Source organism: Macrotis lagotis, chromosome 7 (genome assembly GCF_037893015.1).
Source record: "Macrotis lagotis isolate mMagLag1 chromosome 7, bilby.v1.9.chrom.fasta, whole genome shotgun sequence".
NCBI classification, from domain to species: Eukaryota; Metazoa; Chordata; class Mammalia; order Peramelemorphia; family Peramelidae; genus Macrotis; species Macrotis lagotis.
This window is the reverse complement of record NC_133664.1, coordinates 96,450,986-96,463,386: the sequence shown is the minus strand read 5'-3', so window position 1 is coordinate 96,463,386 and position 12,401 is coordinate 96,450,986. Positions and strand designations below refer to the sequence as shown.

General features: G+C 36.7%; 1 non-coding gene and 1 pseudogene across 1 annotated transcript; one reads left to right on the top strand and one right to left on the bottom strand.

Annotated features, from left to right (window-relative positions):
• Positions 1 to 411: 411 nt before the first annotated feature.
• On the top strand, positions 412 to 1,341 carry LOC141494089 (UDP-N-acetylglucosamine transporter-like; annotated as a pseudogene).
• A 2,704-nt stretch (positions 1,342 to 4,045) lies between these two features.
• On the bottom strand, positions 4,046 to 4,117 carry TRNAC-GCA (transfer RNA cysteine (anticodon GCA)). Its single transcript has one exon. It is a non-coding gene; the product is annotated as a tRNA-Cys (tRNA).
• Between the last annotated feature and the right edge of the window lie 8,284 nt (positions 4,118 to 12,401).

The following is a 12,401-nucleotide window of genomic DNA, read 5'->3' as shown; positions in this document are numbered from 1 at the left end:
TCCAGTAGTTTTTAGTTGATTTTTTAGGATTGTCTAAGCATATCATCTGCAATGAGGGAGAGTTTGATTTCTTCATTACCTATTCCAAAGCCTTCAATTTCTTTTTCTTCTCTTATTGCTAAAGCTAACATTTCTAATAAAATATTAAATAAAAGCAGTGATGACAGACATCCTTGTTTTACCCCTGATCTCTTTGGGATTGCTTCTATCTTATCCCCATTATAAATAATGTTTGTTGATGGCTTAGATAGATACTGCTTATGATTTTAAGAAACACTCCAGACCGGGAAGCGCCAATTACTCGCCAGGCTGGCGGCGGGCGCGGCGACGCGGCTCTCTGAGGAGCGGCAGGTCCGGCGGACCCGGCCACCCAGGGCTCCGCGGCTGGCCGAGGCATATGAGGAAGAGGCCATGTCTCCCAATTTAAAGTACCTTTCTTTGGGAATCCTGGTCTTTCAGACTACCAGCTTGGTTCTTATTATGCTTTAATTCTAAAACTTTGAAAGATGGGCCTCGTTATTTGTCATCTACTGCAGTAGTCATTGCTGAACTTTTGAAGATCGTTGCCCGCATTTTTATTAGTCTACAAAGATAGCAAATTCAGTCTCCGAGCATTGAATAGAGTGTTACATGATGAAATTGGAAACACTTAAGCTTGCTATTCCATCAGGAATATATATATACTCTTCAGAATAATTTACTCTATGTAGCATTATCAAACCTAGATGCAGCTACTTATCAAGTTACTTATCAATTAAAAATTCTTACAACAGCACTGTTTTCTGTGTTCATGCTTAGTAAAAAATTAGGCTTGTACCAGTGGCTCTTTCTAATGATTTTAATGGCAGGTGTCACTTTTGTACAGTGGCCCTCAGATTCTCAAGAATCCACTTCTAAGGAACTCTCAGCAGGCTCTCAGTTTGTAGGTCTGATGGCCGTTCTTACAGCTTGTTTTTCAAGTGGCTTTGCAGGAGTTTATTTTGAGAAAATTTTAAAAGAAACCAAGCAATCTGTGTGGATTAGAAATATTCAACTTGGTTCTTTTGGGAGCATATTCGGATTAATGGATGTTTATATTTATGATGGAGAATTAGTATCAAAGAATGGATTTTTTTCAGTATATAACAAACTGACCTGGATGGTGGTTGTTCTTCAGGCACTTGGAGACCTTGTCATAGCTGCTGTTATTAAGTATGCAGATAATATCTTAAAAGGATTTGCAACATCTTTGTCTATAATATTATCAACACTAATCTCCTATTTTTGGCTGCAAGATTTTGTTCCAACCAATGTCTTTTTTCTTGGAGCCATCCTCATAATAGCAGCTACTTTCCTATATGACTGTGATCCCAAACCTGCAGGAAATCCTACTAGGGCCTACTTATTTTCTGATACTTGTGCCTCAGAATTTTTCAAGTATTAAGATCCTCAAACATCATTCATACACAGAGGATGTCAACATAAATTCTGTGAGAGATCATCAAACTGAGGCTGATCATGATTGTTTATTTGAAGTCACAAAAGTTACAAAACCATAAGAACTTGTTACAGGTGGAAATAAAATATCGAGTACATCCAAAATTAAAAACTTGAAAGAAACTATGTTTCCAGTAACTAAAATCAGGAATGTTTACAACTTGAACTCTGAAGTTAATGAAAAAGGTTTTTACAATTTTTTGATTGCTGCAGAAATGTCCTATGCACTCTTTGCAAGAGCACATGACATTTGTTAGATATAATTTTTTGCAAATTGAATCTATTTAATCTTAGTAAATATTTTAATTTGCTACATTTGTATACATAGATTACAATGAATATGTCATTATTCTGTAATTAGGATTATAATTAGCTATTTCTTATTAAAACTGTGAAGAAATTGAAGTATGATTTGAAAAAATTTTTCACATATCCAAGATTTTTATATTTATAAAAGGATTACTAAACAAAAAAAGAAACACTCCATTTATTCCTATGCTTCCTAGTGTTTTTTTTTTAGGTTTTTGCAAGGCAAATGGGGTTAAGTGGCTTGACCAAGACCACACGGCTAGGTAATTATTAAGTGTCTGAGAATGGATTTGAACACAGGTGCTCCTGACTCCAGGGCCAGTGCTCTATCCACTGTGCCACCTAGCTGCCCCCATTCCTAGTGTTTTTAATTGAAAAGGGTGCTGTATTTCATCAAAAGCTTTATCAGCACCATTGAAATAGAAACATGATTTCTATTAGGTTTAATAATGAAAGGTTCCATCATGCTGGTAGTGTTCCTATTATTGAACCAACCCTGCATTCTAGTATTAATCCTATCTGATCATAGTATATCATCTTAGTGATTATTTTCTGTAATTTCATACCTAATCTTTTGTTTAAACTTTTTGCATTGTCCAATCTAATATCCTTTAATAGTTTACTAACATTTTTTTATCTCTATAATTCTTCTATTATCTCTAACTGAGGAATGTAGGTTTAGAATGCTTCTCTGTCTCCCCACAGGGTCTGTCCTTTTTGATAGATCTAAGGGAAAAGGTTTTGTCTGTGAACACCTTTTCAAATGTGCATCTCAAAGAATGGCTTTCAAGATGTGTTTTAGATGGAGAGTCATCCTGGGAAGACAGCAAAACTACTATGATTGAATAACTGACAAACAAATGTATAACCTGATATTCTTTAAGATGGAATTAATAATTCTTGAGCAATATATTTATGATCAGAACTTTGTCTCTTAACCTTTAACTATAGATTATGAAATGCAGTCTTCCATGTAAGGCCTGTCTCCAAAGATGCTGACTACACCTGTGTCAGTATCTGATTATTGCAATGTTAGCACCTTGATCAAAAAACTTTAAGATAAGGGACATCCTGGATGAGCAAAGGGAAAATCCTATTGTTATTTGTAAATATTTACTCTTCAGCATAAATGGAATTCTTGTCGATAGGAATTTTCAGTAAAGATTATAAGATTTGATAGAATTTAATTTGTAAAACCATGTCATCAATGTGAAATTTCATTGGTTGGCCGCTTACAATTTTACTGCTTTTTGTCTAAACTGAATAAAAATTCCACAAAATGTTGGGTCAAGGTTGGCATTTGTAAGGATGCCATCCACCCATGGTAAGATCCTAGAGAATTAAACTTCATTTATAAAACTAACTTTGTTGTTTCATTTTAGCCAAAGGGAAATAATGGTTAACAGCATCAATAGTCATTAGGAGGGGTGGCTAGGTGGTGCAGTGGCTAGAGCACTGGCCCTGGAGTCAGAAGAACCTGAGTTCAAATCCATTCTCAGACACTTAATAATTACCTAACTGTGTGGCCTTGGGTAAGCCACTTAACCCCATAGCCTTGCAAAAAAAAAAAAAAAAAAAAAAAAAAAACAACTAAAAAATAGTAATTAGGGAAATTGTGTCATAATTTCCCTGGGCTTGAATCAATATCCGGGAAACAAGAGAGCCTGCCCCTTGGCCTGGCCACCTTGAATCCTGTGTAGTGAGACAAGGCTCTCTCCAGAGCTCTCTCTGCTCTCTCTGTACCTTTTTTGGGTAAGTCTATGGTTTTCATTGTGACCTGTACGGGAGCATGTACCTGGCTGCCTGTAGTACCTTAGAGCCCCCAGGACCCCTGCCACCTGAAATCTGTGTGGTTAGAAGTGGGCTCTGTCAAGCCAGTGGTAGTCTTTTAAGGCTGGTGAAGACCACACTGTAAGTGCTCAGTGGTAGGAAATTGGCACCAAGACATTTGGGTCTCACCAGACTTTCTTTCCCATGTGGCCATGCCACCCCAGAAGATCAGTGTGAAAATGTCATTAAGGCTGAGAGGTATGTTCTTTCTAAAAAAAAAAAAAAAAAAAAGACTGAGATGTGTAGTCATACAGGCAGGCGGTGGCTACCTGAGCTAGGGAACAGCCTGGGCCTGAACCAAGCATCCTGGAGAGTGCCAGTCAGAGCTACTGCTAAGCCAGAGAATGGGCAGATGATGTGAGTCTTTTAGTGACTTGGGAGACAAGGAGGATGAGGAGTAACTGGAAGGCTAAAAGGTGAACCAACTGGTAGGGGGCACCTGGATTTGAACCAGGGACCTCTTGATCTGCAGTCAAATGCTCTACCCCTGAGCTATACCCCCAGGCCCACAGAGATACCCTCAATTAGCACCTTTCCAAGCTACCTGCCATGCCTGGTGCTGCTGGATTCCAAATGCACTGGCAATGTTTTTGAGAAACCTCTTTTGAACTCAGCTGTCAGCCCTGACCCTTGGGAAACCAACCACCCCAGTGGACCACATTTTGGGGATTAGCTAAGAGTCAACAAGTCCTCCACTGAGCCTTCAGGTCTCCACCATTGGTATGGAAACACCTACCCAGCCCTGTAATTGGGCCTGAGTGCCCACCCAGAATAGCCCAGTAGGCCCCCAGAAAAGTGGTCCCCAAGATCCCCAAGAGCAGCAGGGAGGACCAGCTCCTGAAAGACTTGCTTGGTCTTTCTCTCTCAATGTGGCCTGCTGCCAGGGAAGTCTGGCAGTCCTTTTCCCCAGGCAACAACCATATCTTGGACCTGGATGTCACCTGGCAGGCCTGGGTTAACCAGTCCACAACTTCCTCTGTTTCTGAGTGACCCCATGCTGGAGCATGTCTACACCCTTGATAGAGGACTGGGCAGCTGACCTTCCTGAAAGCACTTTGTGGCTCCAGAGCTGGGAAACCCAGGCCACCAGAGGTCAAACCCTCTGTCCAGGAGCAGGGCAGCCTCCATAGCCAGGGTGACCTGGAAAGTCTGCTGCCCCAATTTTGAACCAGTCCTTCCAAGTCCCCCCTCTTCTCTTGGCCTGGGTTCCAGACCAAGGTCCTTCTGCCCTTGCTGCCTGGCTCTCAACCTCCTTTTTTGTTTTTGTTTGTTTTTATTATAGAAATATTTTATTTGTTTTCCAATTACATTCAATGGTAGTTTCTACCAGTCATTTTTTAGGGGTAAGGTTTTGAGTTTTACGATTTTCCTCTCTCCTCCTCATAATAGAAGGCAATCTGAAGTAGGTTTTACATATGCATTTGTGATAAGCATAGATCAAAACTGAATGTATTGTGAGAGAAGAATCAGATCTAAAAGGAAAAAAAGAAAACATTAGAGAGAAAAAAATATAATACAGAAGGCAACTTTTAAAAATTGAAGATAATGATCTTTGATCTTCATTTAAACTCCACAATTCCTTCTCTGGCTACAGATGGTATTCTCCATCACAGATCCCCTGAAATTGTCCTTCATCATTGTACTGATGGAGTGAGCAAGTCCATTAAGGCTGATCATCACCTCATGTTGTTGTTAGTGTGTATAATGTTCTTCTGAGTCTGAACCTCCTTTTGACCCTCCTCAGGGCAGAATCTCTTCACAGGAGGACCTCTAGATTGACACCCATGGAACCTCAGATAAGCTTCCTGAACTTGAGCCCCCAGCAAGGAAGCTCCAGGCATTGCAGGCTCAGCCAGGGGTTCTTGACTGAGCTGCCTCTGGCCCTGGGGAGAGAGATGAGGTTCTCCCCTCTTCTCATTCAGCTCTCTCTGCTCATTTTGGGCCATGCCTGTGTTTTTCAGTGATGTGGACCAGGGCAGGTTTTCAATCTAGGCCATTTATATTTTTGTAAAGATTCATCCATTTTATTTAGGTTGTCAAATTTATGGGATACATTTGGGTAAAATAGCTCCAAATTAGTATAATTTCCAGCTCATTGTTGAATTCCCTGTTTTATTTCTGATACTGGCATTTTCATTTTCTTCTTTTATTTTGATCAAATGAACCAAAGTTTATCTATTTTATTGGATTTTCATGAAACCAACTCTTAATTTTATTTATCAGGGCAATTTTCTTTGTGACCACCCATGGTTAGGAAGACCAAATGACAAGACACTAGATACACTGTGTCTAGGAGCAGGTCAGCCTTTCCAGTCAGTGTGTCCTGGAGGGTCTGCTGCCCATAACTTGAACCAGTCTTCCCAAATCTCCATTGCCTCTTTATTTTATTTTATTTTATTTAGATTTTTCAAGGCAATGGGGTTAAGTGGCTTGCCCAAGGCCACATGGCTAGGTAATCCCATTGCCTCTTGACTTGTGTACCTTTCCAAGTTCCTTCTGTCTGCTGCCAGACTCTCCACTTTGGTTTGATATTCTTTTTTTTTTTTTAGGTTTTTTTTTTTTTGTAAGGCAACCAGGGTTAAGTGGCTTGCCCAAGGCCACACAGCTAGGTAATTATGAAGTGTCTGAGACCGGATTTGAACCCAGGTACTCCTGACTCCAGAGCCGGTGCTTTATCCACTATGCCACCTAGCCGCCCTGGTTTGATATTCTTCAGGGCAACACATCTTCACAGGATGACTACTAGATTAGGACCAGCTCCCTGTGGAGACTTGCTTGGTCTTTCTGTTTCACTCTGGCCTACTGGCAAGGAAGAATAGCCTTCACCATACACACTAGTCCTTTTTTCCTAGCAATGGCCAGAGCTGGATTTGGACATCAATTGGCAGGTCTCAGTTGGCTAGTCTAAAAGCCCTTCTCCTTTTGAGCAACCCCATAAAGGCACAGTTCAGAGCTTTTCCTTCAGAGATTTCTCAGCAGCTTTCTTCTCTTTTTTTTAATTGAAATTTTATTTTATTTTTCCAATTACATGCAAAAATAGTTTTTAACAATCATTCATTTGCAAATTTATGAGTTTTTTTACCAGCCTCCCTTCTTCCCAATTGCCTTTTTCTACCAGCCTCCCTCCTTCCCAGTTTCCCACAGGGGTGAACAGTGTTTTACATATTTACATATTAGCATGTTATGAAAGAGGAATTAGAATGAAGGAGAAAAGAAAACCAAGTGAAAGAAAAGAAAAACATACAAGAATTTTTTAAAATGTGAACATAGTACACTTTGTTCTGAATTCAAACTCCATAGTTGTTTTTTCCCCTCTGGATGGGGATGGCATTGTCCATAACAAGTCTCTGGATGGTGCTTGGTCACTGAACTGCTGAGAGGAGCTGCATCCATAATAGTTGATTATCTCAGAATGTGGTTGTTAATGTTTACAATGTTCCCTTGGTTCTGCTCCCTTCACTCAGCAATAGTTCATACAAGTCTTTCCATGCTTCTCTAAAGTCAGACCTTTCATGATTTCTTACAGAACAATAGTATTTCATAACATTCACATACCGTAGCTTGTTCAACCATTCCCCAATCAAAGGGTATCCCCCCTCAATTTCCAATTCTTTGCCACTACAAAATAAGCTGCTATAAACATTTTTAAACATGTGAGATCTTTTCCATTTTTTCTGATCTCTTTGGAATATAGACCTAGTATTGGTATTGCTGGGTCAAAGGGTATGATCGGTTTTATTACTCTTTGGGCATAGTTCTAAGTTGTTCTCCAAAAGAGCTGTGCCAGGTCACCACCAATGCGTGCGTGTCCCTGTTTTCCCATATCCTCCCCAATATTGATCATTTTCCTCTTTTGTCAACTTAGTCAATCTGATAGGTGTGAGGTAGTACCTTATGGTTTTTTCATTTGCATCTCTCTAATCAATAATGATTTGGAGTATGTTTTCATATGGCTATATATAACTTTTATTTCTTCATCTGAAAGTTGTCTGTTCATATTCTTTGACCACTTATAAATTAGGGAATGACCTCTAACCTTTTAATTTTGATTCAGTTCTCTATGTATTTTAGAAGTGAGTCCTTTAACTTATGATACCGAATACTAGCCATCCCCAAAGCCAGAGCTGGTGGTGTCTGAATACAGTTTGAAGCATGCTACTTTATTTTACTTAATCTTTCTTGGGATTTATCATTTTGGGGAGGGGGTGCTATGTTCACTTTCATTGCATGACTATTATGGTAATGTTTTGCCTGACTACACATTTTTAATCTATATCAAATAAGTAGCTTTCTCAATGAGGGGGATCGGGGTGGGAAGAAGGGAGATAATTTGGAACTCAAAATATAAAACTTTTTATATATATATAACTGAGGAAAAATAAAATAATTTTTAAAAAAAAGATGAATCCTTTATTCAAATCCCAGCTTTCTGCATTCCTTTTAATCTTGGTTTGATTGGTTTGATTGGTATAAAAACTTTTCAAATTAATGTAATCAAAATTATCCATTTTGCATTTTCTATCTTTTCTTTGGCCATAAACTCCTCACCTTTCCTTAGATATAACCAGAAAACTATTTTTTGTTCTTCCAATTGGTTTATGATATCACCTTTTATGTCTAAATTCTGTACCCATTTCAACCTTATTTTGATATGGGGTGCAAGATGTTGGTCTATGCCAAGTTTCTGTCATATTATCTTCCAATTTTCCTAACAGTTTTTAGGAAAGAGTGAATTCTTATCCCAAAAGCTGGAGTCTTTGGGTTTAACAAACAGCATTTACTGTAATTATTACTGTTTCTTTTGTACTTAATTTATTCCACTGATCTACCACTGTATTTAGTAACTAGTACCAAACAGTTTTGATGACTGATGCTTTATAATGTAATTTTAGATCTGGTATGACTGGGCCAGGCTCCTTTGCATTTTGTTTCTTTTAATTTTTATTTTTTGCAGGGCAATGGGGTTAAGTGACTTGCCCAAGATCACACAGCTAGGGAATTATTAAGTGTCTGAGGCTGGATTTGAACTCAGGTACTCCTAACTCCAGGGCGGGTGCTGTATCCACTGTGCCACCTAGTCACCCCTGCATTTTGTTTCAATAATTACCTTGATATTCTTGACCTTTCATTCCTCCATATTAATTTAGTAACTATTTTTTCTATCTCAATAAAATAATTGTTTGGTAGATTGATATGGCACTGAATAAGTAATTTAATCTAGGTAGAATTGTCATTTTATTATATTAGCTCAGTCTACCCATGAGCAATTAACATTTGCCCAGTCATTTAGATCCGATTTTATTTGGGTGAAAAGTCATACTTTATGAGTTTGCCTTGGCATGTAGACTCCCAAATATTTTATGTTGTCTACATTTCCTTTAAATAGAATTTCTCTTTCTATCTCTTGCTGCTGTGTCTTGTTGGTCATATATAGAAATGCTGCTAATTTAGGTGGGGTTTAATTTATATTGTGAACCTTTGCTAAAGTTGTTAATTATTTCAAGTAGTTTTTTTTAATTGATTTTCCTAGCTTTCTCTAAGTTTATCTGCAAAGAGTGAGAGTTTTGTTTCTTCATTACCAATGCTAATTCCTTTAATTTCTTTTTCTTCTCTTATCTTTCTACTTTATCCCAATATACTGCTTCTTGATGGTTTTAAATAGATACTGTTTATCATTTAAAGAAATACTCCATTTATTCCTATGCTCTTTTATGTTTTTAATAGGCAAAGCTGTTTTACTTTGTAAAAAGCTTTTTCAGCAGCTATTGAAATAATCATGATTTTTTTTCAGATTTGTAATTGATATATCTATTATGTTGATAGTTTTTCTAATATTGAACCAACCCTGCATTCTTGGAATAAATCTTATCTGATCATTGTATATTATCCAAATGAAAACTTACTGTAATATCTTAGCTAATGTTTTATTTAAAATTTTTGCATTAATATTCATTAGAGAAATTGGTCTATAATTTTCTTTCTCCATTTTGACTCTTTGTGGTTTAGTTATCAGCACCATATTGGAATCATAAGGGAATTTGTTAGAACTCCTGCTTCACATATTTTTTCAAATAGTTTAAATAGAATTGGAATTAATTTTCCTTTAATTTTTTGAATTCACTTTTGAATCCATCTTGTCCTAGAGGTTTTTTTTTTTCATAGAGAGTTCATTGATGGTTGTGCAATTTTTTTTTTCTGAAATGGGGATATTTAAGTATTTAATTTCTTCTTCTGTTAATCTGTACCATTTATATTTTTATAAAGATTTGCCCATTTCACTTAGATTGTCAAATTTATTAAAGTACAGTTGACCTAAATAGATCTGAATAATTACTTTAACTTCCTGCTCATTATTGTTGAATTCACCTGTTTCATTTTTAATACTGCTAATTTGGTTTTTCTCTCTCTTCAGGTTTATCTATTTCGGTGATTTTTTTTCATAAAATCAGTTCTTTATTATATTTACAATTGCAATAGTTTTCTTTGGAGCCACCTGAACTGGTAAGTCCAGGCAACCAGAGGCCAGACATGCTGTGTCCAGGAGCATGCCAGCCTCACCACCTGTATGTCTTGGAGAGTCTGCTGTCACCATCTTGAACTAGATCTGCCAAGGCACTATTTTCTCTTGTCCCATGTGCCAGGACAAGTTCCTTCTATCTTTGCTCCCAGACCTTTCTCTAAACCTTCTTTTGACCCTCCTCAGGGCAGTATCTATTCAATAGAGGGACCATTATATTAGGACCAACTACCTATGCATCCACTGGCAAGCTCCTTGTCCTTTAAGCACCAGTCCAACTATAGGCCACCAAATTTGACCATCTAAGTGAAATTGATGAAATTTTACAAAAATATAAACTCCTCATCTTAACAAAAAAGGAAATAAAATACATAAATACCCCCATTTCAGAAAAAGAATTGAAGAATACCTCAAGAAATTGATGAAAAACAAATCTCCAGGGCCAGATGGATTTACATGTGTATGCTAACAAGCATTTAAAGAACAATTAATTACATTTCTATATAAACTATTTTTTAAAACGGAGGAAAAAAAGGAATTCTGCCAAATTCCTTTTATGATACCAAAATGGTGTTGATAATCATAACCAGGAAAGATCAAAACAAAGAAAATTATAGATCAATCTCTCTAATGAATGATGCAAAAAATTTAAATAAAATTTTATCAAAGAGATTACAGCAAGCTATTATGAAAATAATGCAGTATGATTAGTTAGGATATATACAGGTAGGTGGGGATAGTTAAATATTAGAAAAATAATCAACATAATATAATAAATAATCAACACAATATCAAAATTAACAAAAATCATATGAATATCTCAGTTGATGCTGACAATCTTTTACAAAATACAGCACCCATTCCTATTAAAAACCTAGAGAGTTTAGTACCATACCAATTAAAATTCCAAAAAATTACTTTAATGAGTTAGAAAAAGTTGTAAGTAAATTCATATGGAGAAATAAAAAGTCAAGAATTTCCAGGGATTTAATGAAAAAAGTGCAAAAGAAGGAGACTTAGCACTATGTGATCTAAAATTATATTATAAAGCATCAGTCATCAAAACTGTTTGGTATTGGCTAAGAAATAGAGTGGTGGACCAGTGGAATAGACTAGGTGCAATAGTAGGAGATAATAATCTGCTGTTTGATAAACCCAAAGAGTCCAGCTATTGGGATAAAAGCTCCCTCTGATTAAAAACTGTTGGGAAAATTGGAAGTTAGTATGGAAGAAACTTAGATTAGACCAACACCTCACACCCTTTACCAAGATAAGATCCAAATGGATACAGGATTTAGACATAAAAAAAATACTATAAGCAAATTAGAAGATCAAGGACTAGTTTACCTGTCAGATCTATGGAAAGGGGAGCAGTTTATGACTAAGGAAGAGATGGAGAACATCACCAAAATCAAACTAGATGAGTTCGATTACATTATATTAAAAAGCTTTTGTACAGACAAACCAAGATCAAATGAAATGTAGTAAACTGGGAAACAATCTTTACAACTAATGTTTCTGATAAAGGACTCATTTCTAAAATATATAGAGAACTGAGTCATATTTTTAAAAAAAGCCATTCCCCAATTGACAAATGGTCAAAGGATATGCAAAGGCAATTTACAGATAAGGAGATCAAAGCAATCCATAGTCATATGAAAAAATACTCTAAATCATTACTTATTAGAGAAATACAAATTAAAGCTTCTCTGAGGTACCACCTCACACCTCTCAGATTGGCCAATATGACCAGAAAGGATAATGATCATTGTGGTGGCAAATAATTGGAAATTAAGTAAATGTCCTTCACTTGGGGAATGGCAGCAACCTGGGGGTGATGATCAACCTTGATGGATTCGTTCATTCCATCAGTGCAACAATCAGGGACAATTTGGGGCTGTCTGCAATGGAGAATACCATCTGTATCCAGAGAAAGAATTGTGGAGTTTGAAGAAAGACCAAGGACTATTACGTTTAATTTAGAGAAAAAAAACTGTCTGATCTTGCTATCTCTTATACTTTGTTTCTTCCTTAAGGATATGATTTCTCTCTCATCACACTCAATTTGGATCAATGTACCATGGAAACAATGTAAAGACTGAAAAAGAAATTGAAGAAATTAGAATATGCGGTGAGGAAACAAAACTTTCACTCTTTGCAAAAGATAAGATGGTAATCTTAGAGAACCCTAGATAATCAACTAAAAAACTTCTTGAAATAATTAACAACTTCATCAAAGTAGCAGGATATAAAATAAACCTACACAAAT